This window comes from Mirounga angustirostris, unplaced genomic scaffold, assembly GCF_029215605.1.
Source record: "Mirounga angustirostris isolate CCGP_5_RB_7025 unplaced genomic scaffold, mMirAng1.0.hap1 SCAF_7, whole genome shotgun sequence".
Lineage (NCBI taxonomy): Eukaryota > Metazoa > Chordata > Mammalia > Carnivora > Phocidae > Mirounga > Mirounga angustirostris.
The window spans coordinates 85,403,804-85,428,282 of record NW_026991715.1 but is presented as its reverse complement, the minus strand read 5'-3'; the positions used below and the strand labels follow the sequence as shown (position 1 = coordinate 85,428,282).

Sequence of the window (24,479 nt, the reverse complement as noted above, 5' to 3'; positions counted from 1 at the left end):
ATGAAACATAAGGAGTGCAAGCAGCATTAGTCTCAGCAAAAGTGAAAATCAGCTGTGTGATTCTGGGTAGGTCACAGAACCTCTCTAGGTCTCAGCTAAAAGAGGAGGAAATAGATGACTTCCAAGTCCTTCCATCTACAAATTTCCATTATTCTACTACTACTTCTTAGCTCTAGAACCCAAAAGATAACTCTACACAAAGTGGAAAAATACATTGGACTATTCTAAGGATAAAATGAAGTATTTAAAACAGCTAGCCAAATGTCTGTCACATGTAACACAAACAATAAATAGTAATTCCTCTCTTTTGAGAAAATATCTTTAAAATTCTTCATCAAAAAAAAAAAGAAAGAAAGATAGGACTACTAATTAACTTAAAAGAAATAAGTAACACAGGGGGGCGCCTGAGTGGCTCAGTCCTTAAGCGTCTGCCTTCGGCTCAGGTCATGATCCCAGGGTCTTGGGATGGAGCCCTGCAGAGCCCTGCATCGGGCTCCCTGCTCTGCAGGAACCTGCTTTCCCCTCCCCCACTCCCCCTGCTTGTGTTTCCTCTCACTCTCTCTCTCTCAAATAAATAAAAATCTTTAAAAAGAAAGAAAGAAAAGAAATAAGTAACACAGAATTGGAAAGATTTATTTTAATATCTATTCAATTTCAGTTTGCACCTCAAATATCTATCCTAAGAGGCAGAATATAAATATACTCTGATGAAGCTACAAAAAGAAAAACCATAATAAATGAACCTCCTAAGAGTTTAGACAAGCTGCATGCTTTCAAGTGAACACAGTATGATATACATCTAATGACAGTATGCCCCAGAATTTGCAAAATAAAATAACAATAAAATTATATATCAGAATTTTGGGTAACAGTCTGAGAATATTTCAGACTAGCTTATAATTTTCAAGACATCTCTTTTAAAAAGACAGCACAGGGGAGAAGGCTTAAAATTCAATATCAAAGTAGGGTCGCCTGGGTGGCTCAGACAGTTCAGAGTCGGACCCTTGGTTTCAGTTCAGGTTGTGATCTCGCATCTGGCTGCACACTCATCTCCGAGACTGCTTGAGGTTTTTTCTCCCTCTCCCTCTGCCCCTCCCACTCTGATCCTCCTCCTGCTTGCACATGCGCACACACAGCCTCTCTCTCTCTCAAAAATAAATAAAATCTTTTTTAAAAATTCAATACAAAGTATGGCCAGTTATTTTCACTTCCAAGAAGATTCTGAAGTCAAATGAAATTAAATTCATAATTATAAAAGTCATATAAATTAAAAGGAACCACACAAGGAGTACAGTCAAGAGCATTGTGTGGTGACAGATGGAGTAGCTACACTTGTGCTGGGTATAGCATAATGTATAAAATTGTCAAATCATTCTGTTGTACACCGGAAACTGATGTAATACTGTGTGTCAACTATGCTCAAAAAAATTTTTTTTAGGGCGCCTGGGTGGCTCAGATGGTTAAGCGTCTGCCTTCGGCTCAGGTCATGATCCCAGAGTCCTGGGATCGAGTCCCGCATCAGGCTCTCTACTCCTTGGGAGCCTGCTTCTCCCTCTGCCTCTCTCTCTCGCTGTCTCTCATGAATAAATAAATAAAAATCTTTAAAAAAATTTTTTCTTTTAATAAAATAAAAATAGAAACAAAAAGTCATATAAATTAAATTTCAGGGGAAAAAGCAAAACAAAGTATTAACCAGAACATATGACAAACTTGCTAGATGGTTTTATTTCCAGTATAACATTATTTCTAATATTATAATTAATTTCCCTTTTGGTGAAATAACCAATCTTTAACATAATGGGAAAGATAGTTGTCTAAAAGGTTTCTGGGCATGACGCCAGCATCCACCCAGTTGCTCAAAACCCAAAAATCTTGGAGTCATCCTTGGGAATGTTCTGTTTCCAAACCCAAACTATTCAAAGTCCCACAAATTCTGATTCAGATACATTTCAAATCCATCCATCTCTCAGGTTGCTAGCACCTTCTCAGGCCACCACTATCTCACCTCAGCTCCTAAAACTGCCAGCTTGCACTTTCACCCAGCAGTCCCTTCCTTACACAGCAGCTCAAATGATGATATCATTTAGAATTAAAATACAAGCTTCCTACCAAACCCTTCAAAGCCCTGCATATTTCTTTTTTTTTTTTTTTTAATTTTATTTATTTATTTGATAGACAGAGACAGCAAGAGAGGGAACACAAGCAGGGGGAGTGGGAGAGGGAGAAGCAGGCTTCCCACTGAACAGGGAGCCTGATTCAGGGCTTGATCCTGGGATCGTGACTGGAGCCAAAGGCAGACACTTAATGACTGAGCCACCCAGGCAGCCCAAAGCCCTGCGTATTTCTGTAACCTCTTCTTACCCATCTCTGCTCTCTCACTAAGTCAGCCACACTGGGGTTTTTTCTGTTCCTCAAACTCACCAAACTTTCCTGCTCCAAAGTCTTTGTACCCACTATTCCTTCTTTCCCTCTATTGCCTCCAGCTTTATTAAGGTATTATTGACATATAACATGTGTAAGTTTTAAGGTATACAATGTGATGATTGGATCTATGCATATATTACAAAATGACTACCCCAATAAGGTTAATTAACATCTCCATCTCTTCATGTAATTATAATTGTGTGTGTGTGAACGTGGTGATAACATTTAAGATCTACTCTCTTAACAAATTTTAAGTACATAATACAGTATTGTTAATTATAGTCACCAAATTGTGCATCAGATCCCCAAATTTTATTTATCTTACAGCTTAAAGTCTGTACCATTTAATCAGCATCTCCCCATTTCCCCTACTCCTCAGCTTCCCCTACTCCTCAGCTCCACCATTCGACTCTATTTCTAGGAGTTGGGCTTTTTGAGATTTCACATATGAGTAAGAACATATAGTATTTGTCTTTCTCTGACTTATTTCACTCCACTATTCCTTCTAATGAGAATGCTTTCCCCACCAAAAATATCATACACACACACACACACACACACACACACACACACACACACCACCTACTCTTGAAATAGCTCCTTCTCATATATAGGTTAATCTTAAATATCAACTCCTTTTGTGACCACCCTATCTAAAGTAGCTCCTACCTCATTGTCTCCAAATTATCTGTTTTTTTGCTTTCCTTCAAAAAAGTTTATTATAATTCATAATTATTTTGTCAGTTTATTTTTAAACCTGTCCCCCCACTTTAAAATACAGCTATAAGGATGGAATATCCAGTTCATTCATCATCATATCCCCAGAAGCAGCAAACTGTCTGATATGTAATAGAAGTCTATCACTGTACAGCAAACAACAAATGAATGAAATAGTAAATGAATATATGACTGTACTAAACAAATGCTATTAATGGAAATACAGAAACTAGAGGAGGAGTGACTGAGAAGATATATTCAGTTTGGTGCCATGTGGTTGAAAATACAGGACTAGTGGACACACAGGCTGGAAAGGGTTATGGATTGGAATTCTGCTGAATGTAAATGCTAGTTGAAAAAAAAATAATTACATCGCAAATGAGATAGAATTCAGCAGGATAAATGACAAGCAAAAATACATAAAACTAATATGAAATGATTGTGTAGGTAAAATATTCTAACATAAACACTACAAAATCAAGAGAAGTCAAAACTGTTTCACAGTTTCAGTTTTTAGTAATTCACTAAGAAGAGTAAAGTAATCCTACCTTACTACTATTCATTGCTGGTCATATCTCAGCTAAAATAGCAGGTCCATGTTGAAGGATTACACATTGGGGATGAGGAAGACACTTGAGAAAATGTGCAGTAAAGTCTCACGGGAATGACCACAGGTCTGGCCAGAAAACATGAGCTGCAAGAAGAAATTCAAGGAGTCAGAAACGTTAACGGCAGAGAAAAAGTGAAAATGTGCACATGGAGTATAGCAGGCTACTATTGGAAATTAACTGGGACAGTGTCTCAGAGTCACCACATGAAGAATAAGAATGCTATATTTACCTAACTTTTCCACCCCCTGCTTACGCCCTCCCATTTCTTTCCACAACTTTCTCGATGTGTAACGCATCTTACCTTCTCCCCTAATCTATTCCGTTTTGAATAGGTAATTCATGTTTTTCTCCATTTTCATAGCATAAAAATCATTTTTAGTTTGAAGCATATCAAAAGAAGCAAGTGCATTTGTTAAAATATTATTACAGCCTAAAGAAGTAATTAACTATGTAAGAAAAACTCTCAAAGGCTGGTAAGGTTTGGGAAAGATTCTCCCAGCATATATGCATTTTCTTTAATACACCTTAGCATGCCAAAGCCTGACTCCTCTGTCAGCTGTTCTCTCAATTCTTGTCACTAGGAGAATTTCTAAGGTGCTTCTTGGTCACTGGCTCTCTTCTTAATCACTGATGTCAATATATGTCGTTTACAGCTCTGTCACCAGGCCTCATTTTCTGCCTCAGACCCTTGTATGTCTAATCCCGACTTCTTGGTTATAAGAATGTTTGCTTATTCTGTTTCCTGTCATTTCCCCCACTTCACTGACTTTCACAATAATCAGAGGACATTTCATGGGGGTTACCAATAAGATTACTCCTTCCCTCTGGTCAGGAAATTGGCCAAAGTATGTAAAGAATATCTTCCAAGTCTCCCACTCTTCTAAGCTTTTTACTCATTTCCAAAAAGATTCCTTCTTGGCCCCCCAGATAAGTATATGTTCTCCTGTAGATTTGGCAAGGTTCCCAAAGCTAGAACTGGTTGGAAATCTAATCTACATATAATGAGAGTATTATTACATCCCTCTTCTTTCATTAAACTGTGACATGACTGAGAACAGGGATTATCATCTTACTATAGCCAGCATCCTACACAATCCCTGGAACATTGTAGCCACCAAACAAGTGAGTACCAAATGAACGAATTTCCAAGGCAAATTATGGCTTTCCCTGACTTGTACACTTCGGTGTAAAGTAGGACTTTAACAAGAGTTTTTACATTAAATGGTAAAATTCATGACTTTAAATGATACTTAAATATGAAAATTTTAATCATGCTGCTGTCAATAGCTTATCTTCAGTTAAGCCCCTTAGATATAATACAGTAAACAGTGTTACTTATAAAGATTTCCAAAGAACTAAATGTATGAGTGTGTACAAAAATGTACATATTATGTATGTTAGTGAATTCCACTCCAGGGACAGACCCCAAAATTACTGAACTATCCATTTAATTTGAAATGTTTTAGCCACTTCTCTATCAGCAAGCTCAGCTGAGAATACCTAGAATTTCACATTCTGGTGTTTCACTGTGATATAGAAACAGTTATTTTCAAAGACCTAAGAACAAGAAAGGTAACTATTCAACTAAGATTCCATGCCCAACACTGAGCAGTGCAGTGCCAAGTGTCTTGCTCTAGGAAGCTAGTCAAAGCACCCATCTGTTATTTATGTGTCACTCTCCAACATAACGTGTTTCTACAATTTTTATTTTTCAATGAAAAAACCCTATCTTCCATATGATACTGAAATAGTTTGGGTTAAAAATAAGTAACAACTACCCTGGTGGCATTTCTAAATGGAACATTTCTTTCATCAAACTAATATAAACCATTGAATAAAAACTATATTCCTTATGTTACCTCAAAGATACAATCATTCTCATCAGAACTCAGCAAAGATTCCTAGAGACAAGTTGAAAATGCGTAGTAACTACTTTCTAGTGCACCTTAATCTTCCCCACTAACTTCCCCAACCACATAGGCTACCATCTTTAACTCACAATCATAGTAAAAATATAGTTCCTATTCCTTAACTATGCTTCTCTTCATGAAGTAAGAGGGGTGCCTAGGGTGCAAAATTTATGGAGACATTCACTCTCAGGGTCATACCCTGTAGCTGCATGACCCTGAAAGCCAGTCTTATGTGTGTTAGGCATCTCCCTTGCCTCTCATGCTCATGGTGCATATTTCTCTTTCTCACTTCTACCCCTCCTACTTCTCTAAATAACACCCAATTGTGATTAACCAAAATTTAATTCTGGTAAGCCAAATATCTAAAACGAAGCAGTAAATTTAAATATAATTTTACATCCATTTAAAATCATGTTTTCACAAAAAATTTCTTGTTCGTGATATGATTTTGGATGAAAAATAGATGAGGCAGTAATGCCTCACGGATTCAAAATAAGAATTCCTGAAATAGGTTCCTGAAATAAGCACAAAGTTCCTAGAATAGGTACATAACCCAGGCCTGGATAATCAGCATATTTCCTTCCCCAAGCAGTAGTTCAGGAATGGGTATGTGATCCAATTGGACAACTAAAACTCAATCCCAAAATTTTTGCCAGAACTCATTAGGAAGTTCTCTTTTGGCTGAGGTTGCTAAACTGAAAGAACATGGTAGATACCAACTTGTCAGAGAGCCAACCCAGAGAAAACAAAAGCCAAGAGATGGAAAGAGAAATGAAAACTCTGAAAGTATTTTGTCCCCAGAGCTAATCACACCTGAGTTCAGGTGAATTCAGGTGTGAATAGATGTAACTGCTAGAATTTTAGAATTGCTGTTGAGAAACAATTCTCTCTGGATTTCCCATGTTCCTGCACAATCAGAGGCTTCTGAGCAAAAGGTACTATAAGAATAATTGCATAATATCCAGCCTTGGAAGCTAGAGAATGTGTCTCCCTAAAGATAGAGACCTCCAATGAGCTTTGGCGAAATAAAAGCCCTCTCCCTACCTCCCCTGGAAGATATTTACCTATATTCCTTTTTTTCTCATATTTCTTATGTTACTTTATATATTTTTTCTGATATTTACTTGTATTCTAGGGCACTAAACCTAAAGACACTTTCCCATCCTCCTCTGGAGAGATTTGCTTAATGAATAATCTCTCTCCCTCCGGAGGGTAATTTCAGTCCCACAACTGTTTCAGACTTAATAGTTACATGTGGCAATAAATTACTTTTTTAAATTAATTCATTCAACAAATATTTGCTGAGAGCCTACTAAGCTATGTACCATGCACTTTCATACAAAACATCTCAGACAAAAATTCCTCCCTCATGGAGATTGTATTCTACAGAGGAAACAAAACACAAAGTAAATACATAAAATATATAGTATAAAGTCCTGATAAGTGTTACAAAGAAAAAGCAGGAAGAAGACCTGGTCCATTGGTTAAGTGTCCCACCCTTGGTTTTGGCTCAGATCATGATCTCAGAGTCCTGAGAGAGAGCCCCGCACATCAGGCTCCATGCTCAGTGCAGAGTCTGCTTGAGACTCTCTCTCTCTCTGCCCCTACCCCCCACACTCTTTCTCTTTCTCTCTCTAAAATAAATGAATAAATCTGAAAAAAAAAAAGAAAATGGCATCCAAGATGGCAGAGGAGTAGGAGACCTTAGTTTTGTCTGGTCCCAGGAATTCAGCTAGATCTATCAAGTCATTCTTCAGTCAAATGCTCTACCACTGAGCTATATCCCCTATCAAGTCATTCTGAACATCTGCGAACTCAACCAGAGATAAAAGAATAGTTACAACTCTATAATTAGAAAAGCGACCACTTTCTGCAAAGTAGGAGGTGCAGAGAAGTGAATCTGAGGCAATATATGGGAAGATAAATGGGGGTGGGAGCCTCCCTAAGCTGGCTACCAGAAAGTGATACAGCAGCAGAGCACAAAATCAGAACTTTTAGAAGTCGGCTGCGGTGAGGGATGTCCCTGCCTGAAAGGTGCTCAGGTGGTGAAGTGGGGCAGAATCCTAAGTGGGACAGTGTGGTTTCAGGACCCTCGGGGTCACAGGGAGACCAGGAGTACATGAGTGCAGCAGAACTCCCAGGCATCAGAGCAGGGAAGCTGGCTGCTATCACCGAGCCCAGGAGTGGGCTCTCAGCTCTGGGTTGCCATAAACCGAGAACCACAGTGGCACGGTCGGGTGACTGCTCTCCAAGCAGGGGCCCAGCAAGCAGCAGAACCATGGGGAGAACCCCTTCTCTCCCCCCGCAGGAGCAACACAGATGCATGCAACAGGAGTCAACAGGGTTTGAAGAATCAAAGTGGGGTCACAAGGCTGAGATAGAAATGCTGGGTCAGGGGCTGGGTGAGCATGGAGATAGGAATGATTGACTGCTTTTCCCTGAGGGCACACTGAGCAGTGGGGCCCCGAGCTCTCAGCTCTGGGGCTGGAGATTGGGAGGCCACCATTTTCATTCTCATCCTCTAAAGCTGCGCGGAAAGCCTTTAGGAAACAAAAGCCACTTAGGGCAATCCAGAGTCACTTACACTTAGCCTGGCCCCCTGGCAAGGGTGGTGCAATTCCGCCAGGGTCAAAGACACCTGAGAATCAGTACAACAGGCCCCTCCTCCCCCAGAAGACTGGCAAGAACATATGGCTAAGACCAAGTTTACCCATCACACAGAACTGCAAAACTCCAGTGCTAGGGGAAAATAGTATTAGAATTCATGGTTTTTTTCTCATGGTTCTTTAGTCTTTCATTTTTAATTTTTTTCACTTTCTTTTTCAACCAATTTCTTATTTTATCAACTCTAAGTCTTTTTTAACTTTCATTTTTACAGTTATATTCTATCCTTTCATTGTATTTTCTTTTTTTTCTTTTTTTCTTTTTTTAAGATTTTATTTATTTACTTGACACAGAAAGAGAGAGGGAGAGAGCAAGCACAAGCAGGGGGAGCAGCAGAGGGAGAGGGAAACAGGCTCTCTGCTGAGCAGGGAGCCCTATGTGGGGCTCGATCCCAGGACCAGGATCATGACCCAAGCCGAAAGCAGCTGCTTAACCAACTGAGCCACCCAGGCGCCCCTAATTTTCTTTTTATATATATATGGGTTTTTTTCCTTTACAATTTTGTGATGTAGTTTCTTCTAACAAACTGACCAAAATACACCAAGAATCTAGTGTATTGCTTCTGTTCTCTTCACCTCTTTATATTCTTTTTTGTCTTTTAATTTTCATTTTTACAGTTACATTCTATCCTTTCATTGTATTTAATTTTATTTTTGTACATATATAAGTTTTTCTTTCTTTACAATTTTGGGATCTAGTTTTCTAACAAACAGACCAAAATACACACAGGATCCAGTGTATTGCTCTGTTCTGTTCACCTGATTATATTCTTTTTTTTTTTTTTAATTTTATTTTTTTCAGTTTCAAGTCTCTTCTGATTTGTTTAGTGTCTATTTCTCTGGGGCCATTTTAGTATTTTGTTCTCTTGTTCATCTATTCTTCTCTGGACAGAAAGACAAGATGGAAAAACTCCCCTCAAAAAAGAGAACAAGAGGAAGTACTGACTGGCCAGGGACCTAATCAGTATGGATATAAGTAAAATGTTGGAATTAGAATTCAGAATAACGATCGCTTCTCGGCCTTTTGGCTAAGATCAAGTGTAGAATTCAGAATAACGATTATAAAGATACTAGCTGGGCAGGGGCACCTGGATGGCTCAGTCGGTTAAGTGTCTGCCTTTGGCTCAGGTCATGATCCCAGGGTCCTCGGATCGAGCCCCACATCAGGCTCCCTCTCCCTCTGTCCCTCTCCCTGCTTGCGTTCTCTCTCTCTCTTTCACTCACTCGCTCTCTATCTCAAATAAATAAAATCTTTTAAGAAAAAAAAAAGATACTAGCTGGGCTTGAAAAAAGCATAGAAGACAATAGAGAATCCTTTTCAGGAGAAATAAAAGAACTAAAATCTAATCAAGTTGAAATAAAAAAGGCTATCAATGAGATGCAATCCTCTAATTGCTAGGATAAATGAGGCAGAAGAGAGAATTAGTAATATAGAAGATAAAATGATGAAAAATAAGGAAGCTGAAAAAAAGAGAGATAAACAACTACTGGATCATGAGGAGAGAATCTGAGAGATTAAGTGATACCATAAAGCAAAATATTAGAATAACTGGGATCCCAGAAGAAGAGAAAAGAAAGGGGGAAGGGCAGAAGGTATAATGGAGCAGATTATAGCTAAGAACTTCCCTAATCTGGGAAAGGAAACAAGCATTCAAGTCCAGGAAGCACTGAGAACCCCCCCCAGAATCAATAAAAATAGGTCAATACCTCAACATATAACAGGGAAAAATAAAACAAGACAAAATCAGAGAGGGAGACAAACCATAAGAGACTCTTAATCATAGGAAACAAACTGAGGGTTGCTGGAGGGAGGTAGGGGATGGGGTAACTGGGTGATGGACATTAAGGAGGGTGCATGATGTAATGAGTGTGATGTATTCTATGAGACTGATGAATCACTGAACTCTACCTCTGAAACTAATAATGCACTATATGTTAAGTGAACTTAAAGTTTAAAAAAATAATAAAATTAAATTTTAAAAAGAGAAAAGACAAAGCAGAAAAAGGTAACAAGAAATATGAGAAAGGTAGGCAATTACAAACTGATGTTAATTGATCAAAGACTTAGAACATGGTATTTGAGCCAGGACCTAAGGGAGATAACAAAGGAAATCATATGGATATCTGGAGAAGAGCGCCAGGGTAACAGTAAGTGTGAAGCACTTATTTAAGGACAAGCAAGGAGGCCTGCATGGTAGAAACAATAGAAAACTCTGAGAAAGATCTTACATGAGGGAAGAAGAGCAGGACCACAAAAACTAGTTCATTATGAGGTCTTGAACTTCTATTCTGAGTTACATGGGAAGCCACTGCAAGATTCTGAGGAAAGAAATTATCTCTTACTTTTTAAAAGGATGACACTAATATTCTGAGGCTAATTTCCTGAGAGCCAAAGTAGTAGCGGGGAGCCTTGTTAGAAGTTAAACAGAAGAGAGGACAGATGGTGTGGAACCAGAGTGAACCCCAAACAGAGGTGGTGAGAACTTGGTCAGATTTCATATATATTTTGAAGCCAACAGAATATGCTGAATTATTGTGTGGTAGAAATAAAAGAAAAAGAGTCAAGGATAACTTCAAGGTTTGGGGTCTGATCAAAAACAAGAATGGAGGTGCCACTTACAGATACAGGAAGGATTAATTTTTTTAACTAGGTTTCTACCACTACAATCTAAAAGAAGCCTGATAAATATAAAATATATGCCAGAAATCAGGCAATACAAGTAACAGCCCTAAAATGTGGAACTGAGTCAACAGTAGAAAGTGGAGGGTATTTGGTATCCCTCTATTGGTAGGATGAGAAGTCAGCAATCCTTAATAAGCAAAGCAGCTGGTAAACTACCACCTCTTGTAAATTGGACTATGCGCCTACCAAGGATGGAACTATAGGATACTCATTAAAAAATGTTAGGATGTTGGTATATTGTCAACTATGCAGCAGTCTTCAGTAAGTTCATTCAAAAAAGAAGCACACTTTGAGTGAAGTCCTTTTTTTTTTTTTTTAGATTTTATTTATTTATTAGAGAGACAGAGTACAAGCAGGGGAAGCAGCAAAGGGAGAGGGAGAAGCAGGCTCCCTGCTGAGCAAGGAGCCCACCAGCCAAGGTGGAGCTTGATCCCAGGACATCAGGATCATGGCCCGAGCTGAAGGCAGACGCTTAACCGACTGAGCCACTCAGGCCCCCCGAGTAAAGTCTTAATAAAAGAAAATCTTTTAAGTATTTCATTACAAATCCAAGATGGCTGATAATCTTGCAATTTATGGGGATGAAAAATATCCCTAAGGTAAAATTAGAACATTTAACCACACAAAAACAAAATATGAGAGAAGCCTAATGCTCCAGGCTCATCCCCAAGCATCCTAGCAAAGAAGATATTTACCCATTATAAAGAACTATCCACGGGGTGTGTGGGTGGCTCAGTAGTTGAGCGTCTGACTCCTGGTTTCAGCTCAGGTCATGAGATCAAGCCTCGTGTCTGGCTCAGCACTCAGCAGTGGGTCTGCTTGAGATTCCCTTTCTCCCTCTCCCCCCACTCCTGTTTTCTCTCTCTCTCTCTAAAATACATAAATCTTTAAAAAAAAAAAAAAAAAAAAGAACTATCCACTGTGACACATCCTGGAAGTAGGGACAAATTAGCTCTGAGTTATTACCTAGAGAAGCTGCTCTCAATGGCTAGAAAGAGAAACCAACAAGAAAACTGAGAAAACTATGATTTGCATGGTTTCTCAACCTCAGTACTACTGGCAATTCTCTGTTGTAGGAGGCTGTTCTGTCCATTGTAGGATGTTTAACAGTATTATTGGGTTCTACCTACACAATGCTAGCAACATCTACCTACTTCCCTATCCCAGCCTCTCATTATAACAACAAAACTATCTCCAGACACTACCAAATGTCCCCTGAGGTAAGAATTGCCCCATGATGTGGAACCACTGGGTTACAGTGATGGACAAATTGTTTAGAGGCATATCAGGCAATGATTTGATTCAAGAACTAGGATTCAGACTTCAGGTACTTGAGAGAAGTTGATCAAATTCAAATAAATAAAACATTAAATTTATAAAAAGTTGTATTGCCTAAGAAACTCCCAACCACTCCCAACAAAGATTTGTTACTGCTCAACCCCTAAGATAGCTCCTGGGACCCCAAAACCTCAAAACAGAAAGTGAGTTGTTGAGGCAATGCAGTCCCCAGTACAAGAATCTCTCAACACTCATCTTGGCTGTAACTAGGAGAAAAGAAAACAAAAAAGACCTTCCCAGGTGGTAGAACCAAAGAAAGCCATATTGGCTAATCAAAAATCTTCTTCCACTGCCAGGGCAAAGAGTCCTTGCCACACCTGTCCAATGAAATATGCACATGTCATGGAATGGAAAATCTCTGTGCGTTGTTTCTCCTTTTTCTCTTTTCAAATTGAGAGTTTTTATTACCTTTATGCTATTTTTCTTCTACCACTGAACACAGGCTTTATTACAATTAAGTTATATTTATCATTTAAACTTAAGTTTCTAGACCCTAAGGCTATCTATTCAAACAGAACTGAGAGAAATTACCCAGAGACGTTAGACTTAAAGTTAGATGCAGTACTTAAGTGAGTCTTTGAGTTGCTTTCCTTTGCTGGGGGGCAGGTGGTAAATGCAAATTGGAAGTTGTAAGTGAAAAATTTGCATTACGTCAGGTAAGGGCATTTTTTTCAAGGTTATATATGTGTGGAAGGACATGTATGCACATTGGAATCTCTTGGTTATGCTTGTCCAGTATCCACTGGTCACACTGCAGTCTTTCTTTCAGTGACATCATCCCACATGATTCAGACCATGTGACTGACCATACTTCCTCTTACCAGTGCCAGCAGTTAGTACCTGGATCCAGATCTGGCCTACTATCAGACGCTATCCCTCCAACCACAGACATCAAGGATGAAAACATGATCTAATTCATTCAATGAGATGTAATCCCAAGATTTATACTAAAACTATGGGTAAGAGAAACGTTTTTTATGTTGGGCCTGCTAAACTGGAAGACTGTAAGCCTAGAGCCATCAGAGGGCTCCACATGGAGAAAATCTACCTGAAAGTACCTGTAACACAAGAGAAAGCCACTGAGTATGTCATGAGACCATTGTTTGAACCTTTAAAACCATCTGCATTTGAAGAAGCACACTCCCGTTTGAGCCAGTGGCCTAAGCTAGTATGGGTTTTGATCTCATGCAACTGAAGGAACTGAAAATTTTCATATTTATCATCAGTTATCAGATAAACTGATAGCCGATTTTCAAATGAAAAAAACTAAAGCTATAAGAGTTAATTTGCCTAAATTTATACAACAAATTACTGGTATTGTAGATTCAACCCTAGGTGGGTCTGGTTCTAATATGAATGCTCTTTCCACATATCATACTCTCTTTCAGGAAAACAGTCTGAAATTCCTCTTTATAATTTCCTGGAGCCATAAGGTAAGTCCTTACATGGAGTGAGTATTCTATTAACATTTGTGGCATGACCAAAAAAGGAAGAGTCATATGTCCTCCTGCTCTCTCTGCCACTCCTGTACAACCCACCTCTTATGTTACATGGAACATTTCTGAATTATTTTTATAATGTAGACCAACTTAAGGACATGTCTATTTCTTTACCACCTTCACCCTCCTCCAAAAACTGTATTACTATATTTAATAGCAAGTGTCTCTAAGCCAAGCCACTTCAATCCTAGAATGCCAGTTCCAGCCATAGGGTAAATCAAACCATAGGCTCCAAAGCACAAAAGAGAAATCAGAACCTTAGAAAGAGCCCATCACCAAGGTCTAGCTACTCTTCTGTAATAATTGTGAAAGTCAGAAGAAGATACCTATACCTATAAGTGAGGATACTGCTATTCAAGTTAATATTTTAAGATATTTATAAGAACTACATCAACTTCCAAAAAGTAGCAGCTATTTATAAACAGTCAAATCTCTTTCAAATATTATTAAGGGTTACAGAGAAGGGAAGTGGGACAGGATTTATGAATATAAGATCCCTGACATTTTCAAGAAATCTGTCTAAAACCATGAGAATTTTTGACAGAGCTGGAACACTCAGTAACAATGCTTCACAAGTCAACTTTTGTTTTCCTAGGAGGTGTGGTGGATTGATTCACAATCAGGTCAAAGACTCACTGGATTCAACATTCCATTTTTACACTTACTCAAAAATATCTATTTTCTGGCTAATATCTACCACTTTCTTAGACTTCTTTACTTTTTCTTTATTTCTAGCAGCTGATTTTTTTTTTCAGGAAATTTTTTTTATAAAGAAAGAATGTTTCATCACTTGACCAAAGTTATAATATAGGACAACCTCAAACAGAAAATAAAGCCAAGACAAGACGTAAACATTGGGCAGTTAGCTAGGGTCATGCATATACGAGGGTCTCACTTCCAATAACAATTCTTTGGAGCAAAACTGCAAATATTTCAACATGGACCTTTACAATCACTCCCAGATAGTTGAAACTGCTGTCAAATCCAGGACTGCTAATGGTTTATTATAGACATTTACCATTTGCATTCATTTCAGGTTTAGCATATAAAAAAACTAAGTTCAAACCCCAGTTAACACTTTATAGCTGGGTCTCCTTGGATACAGGTTGTGACCTGACATTGATTTCAGATCACAAAAAGAAAAAACAAGCTATCCAATTTACAGAGTTGTCAAGAAAATCAAAACAAATGCATAAAAAGTGTCTAGCACTTTCAGCAGGCATCAAATATTAATGCCCCTTCCCCTTAACAGTATCTGAATCCATGTAATTTACTCAAAAACTTTTACTGACAGAAATTGTTTCTACTTTGAAGTTTAAAATGTTCAAGAGGGAAGAAAAAAAAGTAATATATATGAACAAATAATTATAACACAATATGTTATATTATTTATACATATATACGCATACTTGTATATATCATTAAGAGAAAGAAATCAGTCTCCTGCTTTGTAAAAATTTTCTGTTATATATAAACCTGGATAACAATCCTATAACGGCACCTGGGTGGCTCAATCAGTTAAGCATCTGCCTTCGGCTCAGGTCATGATCCTGGAGTCCTGGGATTGAGCCCCGCATCAGGCTCCCTACTCAGCTCGGGGTCTATTTCTCCCTCTCCCTCTGCTCCTTCCCCCTGCTCATGCAGTCTCTCTCTCTCAAAAATAAATAAGTAAAATTTAAAAAAAAAAAGATCCTACACTTTGTCCAATGTAACTGTTTATAAATAATTGGAATAGTAATCTAACAAGTTGCCATTAATAATTATCTGAGACAACTGTGTTGTTTAGATCCCTTTAATTACTTTACTATTGCCAATTTATTCAATACATAGAAAGCTAAAAGGCCTCACAAAGTGATGGTGCTTAACCAGAATATATACACTTAGAGTAAATTTAGAATGGATATGAAATGTGGCAGTGACTGGATCTGCATCGTTAGAAAGTCTACCATAAACCACAGATTCCACACTGAAAAAGAAAGGTGTTGCCTGAAAATGTTTCCTTTCCTCCTAGAAAATCTGAAAAACCTTAATGAACGCTGAAATGATGGTTAATCTGTATAAGAAAGTATATAGAAAGCATGTGATTCTGAAGGAAATTTAGTTTAAGAGAAAGTGCAGACACTGTATAAACATTTTCATGAAGTAAGGGGTGGTACAGCGACTAGGGTAGATACTGATCCAGTTATTATCCAAACTGAATATTGGTAAGAGTGAAATGCATTTTGCTTTGTATAACATGAAATTAACAAAAGAGCCCCAACCAACTAATAAGAGAAGCTGGGGAAGTCCTGCCAAGCTGGACACTCAAAGAGCAGAAAGGACACAAACTACAGAAGTGTTCAACTCCAAGGACAACATACCCAAGAAACAGCAGCAAGTGTTAGGCATTGCAGTGACCAAGAACTAACTCTTCATCTTTGTGACAATGCAGCAGCCTTTGTGATCAAATCAGAAATACTCTTGTTCTGCAAACCCCAGGACACAAGAGTCAAAAATAGGAACCTTTTCTGTAATATATACTAATGATGTAATGCAAAATTATCCAGACTTCATTTTAGAAGCAAAAAATTATTTAATAGAACTGTTAAGGGTCTGAAGGGATCACTTAAAAATTTTAATTAAATTTGACTGTATTTTATGGAGATAGTTGTATCATAGATCCACAGAGCTTTGGAGAAAATACCACTTGTTAATGTTGAGGGTTCAATAAGCATAGGTTTCCTAAGTTTTCACCTCTATCTGTATATTATATATAAAACATCCATCCAGGATGTTTATTTAAAAGCACAGCAATGTAATTTCAAAGATACTTTTCTGAATGAACCACTGTAAAGAGTATTTTTATACACTAAACACCGAGAATATAAATATTCTAGCATTAAGGGCTTCCCCTTCTCCTAAAACCATTTGTCCTGCGGTGCCTGGGTAGCTCAGCAGGTTAAGCATCTGCCTTTTACTCAGGTCATGATCTCAGAGTCCTGGGATTGAGACTCCTGTTGGGCTCCCTGCTCAGCAGGATGTCTGCTTCTCCCTCTCCCTCTGCTGCTCCCCCTACTTGTTCTGTCTCTCTCTCCCTCTCTTGCTCTGTCAAATAAATAAATAAATAAAATCTTTTAAAAAAATAAATAAAACCATTTGTCCCACTACAGAAATACTTTTTCTGCAAGTAAAATAATTTATACTGGAAAACTTCAATATTTCTAGAACAATTCATATTATTTTATTTACAATAAAGACCATGGAGTTATTGCTCACATATTTTTAAATGTTCATTATCAGTTACTCTGATTTTTAAATGTAAGACTCTTCATTATCAGTTACATAAAATTAATACAGGAATCTTTTCTTCTGTAGCATTACAAGATGGACAAGTGAAGAGGCCTTCGTTTCAGGAAAATGTAGGAGTAACGTGGGTCTCAACGCTAGTACTATAAGGTGTGTCTCAAGGATTATCAACTACTAATAATAGTTATACACATTTTTAAATGACTTGCTTTCCCTGAGACATCAGAATAGATTCAAATTTATCCCCATAATGATGTCACTCTTAGTCATTTGCATTCTGATACGCTTTCTTGCGTGGGGATTGGGTGAGATGGAATTACACATAGCATGCTAGGAAACTGCACATTAGAATATGTCACACATGTAAATATCTTGTACTTGAGTCAGAAAAAAATTGAAATAGATACAAAATTTTGTTTTATTGCCAGATAAGACATAAAAACTATGTGGTCCAACTCCTAACTCTTTATACAGCTCAGTGCTTGTTTCATGATACCCTGGTCTGTGCATTTAAATTATAAGTGAGTGCTTTTTAGGAATTAGAATCCTACACTTATACAACACACATTTTGAAATGGGGATATTTATAAAATAATGGTCCCTAAAGAATAATCATACATATTAGTAGTAGCAGGAAAAGATTCACATAAGAGTTTAAGTACTATTACCCCTGAAAATAAACTTTAAGTTTTAAATAGGTTAAGTAAATGCGGTTTAAGGAAGGGAGGAATACTGGAGATTTAATAAAGTAACATTTAGCTTTTCTGTACCACTTTTAAGCAAATATTTGTGGTTAAAATGAAAGGAATTTTGGGAAACCATCCACCAACAGATGATAATCTAAGGTGGAAGAAAAATAATTCTGGAATTCAGACAAACTAGACATATTTTGAGGTAAAAAGCATTTAAAGTGAATTTCCAATTATCCCTACTGAGACGCGGCAATTGAAGAACTATAAAAGAACAGCTAGTAGGAGATAACACTAATTATTTCCTTTGTACAAATACAAATGTCATTTGATTTACTTAATGTACATTACTGAATATCCGAAGTCTAAAATTTGGGGACTTTTAGGATGGTAGAATAAACACAGAAATACTAGAAGAGATAAAATTAAAGCTGCCACGTAGGGAACTGAATATGAAAGTTGAGGACTTCCTAAATTCAGACATTTTAGCTAGATTGTGTCATTCTTCTTCGTGACAACCTTGTGAGGCAATCTTATTATCCTCATTTTACAGATGAGGAAACTATGACTTAAAGAGATTACATTAACTTGCCCAAGATCCCACAGAAGAAAATTCTGGTTTGTGACTGAAACCCAATTAGCTTAGCTCCAAAAGAAATGAATCTTCTTTCACTACACCCTGCAACCTGGCAAAAAACACCTATATTAAAAATTTTAGCATTTTAATTAAAACCTTCAAAAGGAGGAAATGATATCAAGCTTATAGGAAGTGATGATATATAGACTAAATATTAGTCATTGTTTGATAAGTATATATAAATATTTAAGAAATAATTCCAAGTCATCCATGACATTTAATTTTATAAAACTAATTATCTAATATCCCCCAAAATGGAGAAATCTAAAAATTTTTGTAGAAAGGCACTAAGTAAACTTCATCTGACCTAGATATTTTGAACACAAAGAAAAAACTTGAGAGGTCCCATATTTTGTCAGCCATACAGCAGTTTCACATGGGTAACTAGGATTATATTTATACTTATAATAGTAAGAAGTGGGAAATTACTTGTCAGATTTCTTTTGTTCTGACTCTAATCTGTCCTCTATTTATTCTTTTCCATTTTTCTTCCAGATCTTGGAGCCCTCTTCTAAATTACAGTAACCAAGTTTCAAGTTCAGGAACTGCAAGTTTAGGTGCAGGTGCAGATATACTGCAATAAAGACCATAGTACTGCTATGATCAGTAGAGTGTTACAGAAGAAACAAAAGTTTCAGTAATTTTCCAAAGTATTAACTATCATGGAATTATTGGTGACTTTTCTTCTCTATACTCTTTTGTTGTTGTTGTTGTTGTTGTTGTTGTTTTAATATAAGCTCTACACCCAACGTGGGGCTTGAACTCACGGCCCTGAGATCAAGAGTCCCATGCTCTACTGACTGAGCCAGCTAGGCACCTCATCTTCTCTATAGTCTATTCAGCTTATTTAACTTTTATAAAAAAGATAAAAATAGTAAAGAAAGAAGAAAAGAGGGAGGGAGGCAGGTAAAAAAAAAAACCGGACCTTCAATTAAAAAATATTTAAACATTTTATTCTTTTTGAAGTTCTAAAACTATGTCCTGCTTGTTCTTTTTAATCTCTCAGGTGGTGTGGTAAATAAACCATACATAAGCATGCCAAAGTCAAATGAGACATGGAGAAATAATATCAAGGCAATCTAAGATCTATAAATTCTGAGACATAGTTCCTAATTTCAATATTTAAGAAATTAGTTATATAAATGAGCTAAGAATGAAAAACAAATTTAGGGTATACTAAAACTGAAAAGCAGGATTCAAATACTTACAGAAGAATGCAGAAATTTCCTAAGTATGGAAAAATTACAAATATACACATACGTGAACTTATACCCATTTATTATTCTTTTATTATAAACTAAAGTTCTCTGTTAAAACATTCTTTTAGCAACACCATGAAACAACACCCAAGATAGTTTTGAGTCCTATCAAAATACTGAGTTAAATGTTTCTAGATAATTACTTCATTTTCCATGAAATAGTTCTACTAAAACTTCCCATTTATAGGCTTTCTTTTTTCCATTACAAAAATATACTTATTCCAAAACAACATGCATAAGATTGATCCAACTTATTGTTTGTTACTGAAACACTGAATAATCGATAAATACTAATAATTGAAACACTGAATAATCGAAAAAGACAGTCCTTTAGACCTGTCTTCAAAAGAAGATGCTCATTCAAAGATCAAGTATAAAACTATCATCTACTAATACAGGAGTCCAATTTTAAAACAAGCTTTTATTTGTATAACAAGTTCATTTGATTTCTTTTTTTTCTTATTACCAAAATGCAACTTACTCATCTGGGCCTTGATGTACAAACATGACTTCCTACTCACTCACAAGATTGCTTTGTAAGTCTCATGGAAATTAAATTACTATAGTTTTTATAAACACTATTTCCATCTGCAAATAGAAATTAAGCTCTTACGATATTTTGGTATGTTATACATTTATGCTGGTTTTCAAACTTGATCATTTCAGTTCCCCTTTTCCTTTATATTTACTATCTGTAACAGCTATCCGGGAAATGTTATTGCTGTGTAGACGGTTGGGTAGTTACTGTACAATTCAACCTTACTTCATTGTTTGAAAATTTTCATACATAGTAAAATAAAGGAGAAAATAAAATGGCAGCTTGAAAGTTCACAGACCAGAGTTATAACTATGTAATAGTTGAAGATGAAATGAAAGTGATCTGTCTACCAAAAGTGTGAATTCTTACTTCCAAACTACTGACATCAACCTTTAAAGTAGTGCAGAAGCTGCATTAACTGGACCCTAAATAATTTTACCTGTTACATATTTAATGCTGCCTACCATCAGTGCAGAAGAGAAACAGATCTTGACCAAAGGCCATTCAGGGGAAAAAAGAAAAAAAAAAAAAAAAAAAAAAGGCAGGTAAAAGGTTTCCAAGTATGCCTACATACTCTCTTAATATGGTCTCAGTACCTTTGGAAGTATAGTTCCCTTGGTTCAAGAGTACTAGCAAAAAAGATTCCTGGATTACAAAAGATTACATTCAGCCTTCCTTTGCATTCTGACAAATGTGTGGTTCTTGAATATTTCTTTCTAGAGACTACACAGGTATACCAAGACTACAACACTACACTCTTGAAATAATTACATTTTGCAAGGTTTTTTTTTAATTCTATTCCCATTCCATTGGTTAAAAAGTGTTTTCTAGTCTTTTATCACTAAAATAGTTTTGGTATTTTACTGGTTTTTCCGTAACACTTTTATACATAGTGGCTCCACTGGGGAAATTCTTTTATTAACTTAGAATTCCTGGAGAAAGAGGAAAATGGTACGACTGCACCTTTAGAGCAGTTAATGTCAAAGTGACAGACCACTATGAATGTATGCAGCTTTTTTTTTTTTTTTTAACCATTACGGCGAACGAAAATGAAAGACTAACAGCCTTAATAAATTATTAGATTTGGGACTGCACTGCACTAGAAATCAAGATCACAAATGTACAAAGTAAAAAACGACAACTTCACAGTTAATTTGTGCACAACGTACCCGGCCCGGCTCTAGCAACACCAACACAATTATCGTTTCAGAAAGTTGATACCGAGAAGACTCTGAGGCAGAAAACTAACCCAGAGGTGCCTCGAAACACCTCCTCAACCCTAAATGGCCAAGAGAGTACAGAGCAGTAACTGCCCCGGTTGCATGAGCTTCACTTAACAGTTTTTCTCTTGACAATGTCTTGGGGGTCACCTCTGGCCAAGACAGGAGCAGAGATCGAAGGTGGGGGATAAAAGCGGGAGGTCGGGAGGCTGATGCATGGGAGATGGTCTGGGGACGGGCTGCGCGGGTCAAGGGGGACTTCAGGGCCCGAGAGGTAGGATGGGATTGAGGGAACACCTAGGGGTTGCGGGTGGCCGCCCCAGCTGAAGGGCTGCGCCAGGAGAGGAGCGCTAGAAGACAAGGGTGTACGGGCGTGATGGGTGGTGCCCAACAGCACCGCTTACCCCGCCCCACACCCCGCAGCCCACCGACCCGGCGACGGGGCGGGGCCGCCGCGCCCGCCTCAACCCTTTCGCGCCGGCACCCGCCCCCTCAGCCTCCAGTCCCGGGTTGGTGGGAGGGGCCTGCCTCGCCGGGCCGGGTCTGCAGCCCGGCCCGAGCCCCAACCAGGAATGCTCTGCCGCGGGTGGAGGACGGGCGGGAGACCCTGCAGCCTGGGGCGGGAGTGGGGGTGGCCGAGGGCGGAGGAAGAGCCTTCGGCGCAGCCGCCGCAGCCAGGGCTGAGTCCCAGGCGCCCCCCTGCGGGCAGGGAGTGTTGCCCCCGTTCTCCGCTTGCCTGCCCTCCTCTTCCCCCCTCCCTCGGCGTTGCCCCGGGCAACAGCGCCAGCCGCCGGCGGCGCGAAACTCACCTACCTAGAACCTGACAAGCAGGAGCCCCTCAGACCCGGGAGCCAGTCGCCACCCCGCGTCACGGGGGCTGCCACAGCCAATGGGCGCCGCTGTCACGAGCCTCTGCGGCCAATCAAACTGCACTCCGGTCTTCGGGCACCCTCGAGGCCCCAGCCAATGGGCACGAGCTAGAGGCGGGAGCTGCCGCCCGGCCCCCAACCCCCTCCTCCCCCACCTCCCAGGAGGCGGGGCGCGGCCGATTGGCTCTGGACCCGGGGGGGTGGGATTCGGGCTCCAGGCCAAGTGGGCGCGCGCGGACCCGGGGCTGCGGGCGCGGCGAAAGGAGGCGTGGACCTGTGGCTCCCGCCCTCTGGGTCCGCTACCCAGCTCGGGTAGGGTCTCGAAGTCCTCCTGTTCGTACTGCTCTCCTGGTCTCTCTGACCCCGCTCCTCTCTACCCGGCGTCCGGGGCTGCGGGGGTGGGAGTGAGGGCGGGATGGGGCCGGAGGCGGACGGCGGCGTCACAGGAAACTTTGGGAGGCTCGCCTGGCCGCGACCGGGAAGTGGCCGGGCCGGGGGTGATAAGCTGGGGCCGTCTGGAAGGGACTACCCGGCCGGTCGGCAGCCGGAAAGGAATTCGGAGGGTGGGGGCGGAGTCGTGATTAAAATGTTAAGTGTGCCCGCGGGGTGCTGGGCGATCCGGGTGCTGAAATCTCGAGGAACGGAAGCCGCTTTGGGGCCGCGACCCCGCACCCCTGAATACGCACTTTTCACCCTCAGAATCATTCACCTTTTCTTGTACATTTTAGTTGCATCAACTATAACATTGATGCTTTTAGAATGGTTTTCGGCTAAGGCAGGAACTGTGTCTTTCTCATTCCTGTAATTCCCAGTGCCTGAGACTGTCTTTTAAAAAAGAGGGTTAGACACTCAATGCTGGAATTGGGATGGATGCTGTTAAGCGTACAGCAGGTCCTGAGAGTGGTCCCCTGTAATAGTAAGCCCTTACCTCTTCCAGAGTCTAGAATGCGCGAAGAACCCAAATTGGTTTGCTCTTCCAGTGAGGATTGTTTCGGAAGCGTCCTTCCCCAAAAGAACTTAGTGGAAAATGAGTAATGTGAGCTAAACAAAGATAACTAGGTGATCTGTAACAGTATGATAGGTTTTATTAGTCACTATTCGAGGGTGTGTTCCTGTAGCCGACTTTTTAAGGCATTGTATCCTGTACATTGGTTGAACCACATTCTTTGCTTGGGGCAAATTAATGTCAACCCCATCTCCACCCTCCCCCTCTAAAACTTTTGAATTACGTGGAAGCCAAAGAGGAATGGTGAATATTTTTTTTCGACAGTGTTAGTTGTTTAACCGTAGTGAACAGCTCTACACATAAACAAATCTTAAATTGGACATTTCTTGTCCGCTGTTTCAAAGTCAAAAGAAAGCAAAACATGCTGTAAAGACAAAAAAAAAAATTTAAGTAAGAGGCTTAATTCTTCCTCTTAAAGATGTGAGAAGAGATTCCCCTCTCTCTGAACATGTCTTAGAAAACCTGTAATTGTTGAATACATTCTTATTTCTTTGAATTGTATATACATCCTCTTTAAAACTAGTTAGGTCTCTGTCCGGTAATGTTTTGTCAGCTTTACATTCCAGGAATGTCTTTAAAGACTTGGGAGATATCAAGATACCACTCTGAAATGTGAACATCAAGAGACATACCAGCCCCCAGAAATGGATAAAGAAAATGTGATATATAATTATAAATATCTATATAGATAGATACACATATACCCAATGAGATACGATTCAGCCAGAAAAAAAGAATGAAATCTTGTCACTTGCAACCTTGAGGATGGACCTTGATGACATTGTGCTAAGTGAAATAAGTCAGGCAGAGAAAGACAAATACCCAATGATCTTACTTTATGTGGAATCTTAAAAAAAAAAAAAAAGCTCATAGATTGATGATTGGGGGTAGAACTGAAATGGATGAAGGGGATCAAAAGGCACAAACTTCCAGTTATAAAATAAATATGCCATGGGGATGTAACATACATCATGGTGATTATAGTAGTAATACTATATTGCATATTTGAAAGTTGCTAAGGTAGAAAATCTTACGAGTCCTCATCACAAGTAAAAAAAAAAGACAAACTCATATAACTATGTACAGTTTCAGATGTGAACTGTACTTATCATGTGATCCTTTTGCAATATA

At 38.9% G+C, this 24,479-nt stretch overlaps 1 protein-coding gene across 6 annotated transcripts in view; it reads right to left on the bottom strand.

Moving 5' to 3' along the window:
* Positions 1-23,381, bottom strand: part of FER (FER tyrosine kinase) — a 423,881-nt gene extending 400,500 nt beyond the window's left edge. For 2 of the 6 annotated variants that reach the window (XM_064596453.1, XM_064596458.1), the window contains exons 1-2: positions 22,287-22,735; positions 3,690-3,835 (exon numbers count right to left, since the gene is read on the bottom strand). The gene's annotated coding sequence lies outside the window, so the exon portion shown is untranslated. Of the gene's footprint in view, positions 1-3,689; positions 3,836-22,286; positions 22,737-23,270 lie in introns of those variants that run through there. The other 4 variants (XR_010413179.1, XM_064596454.1, XM_064596457.1 and 1 more) reach the window with 4 other exon arrangements.
* Positions 23,382-24,479: the final 1,098 nt, after the last annotated feature.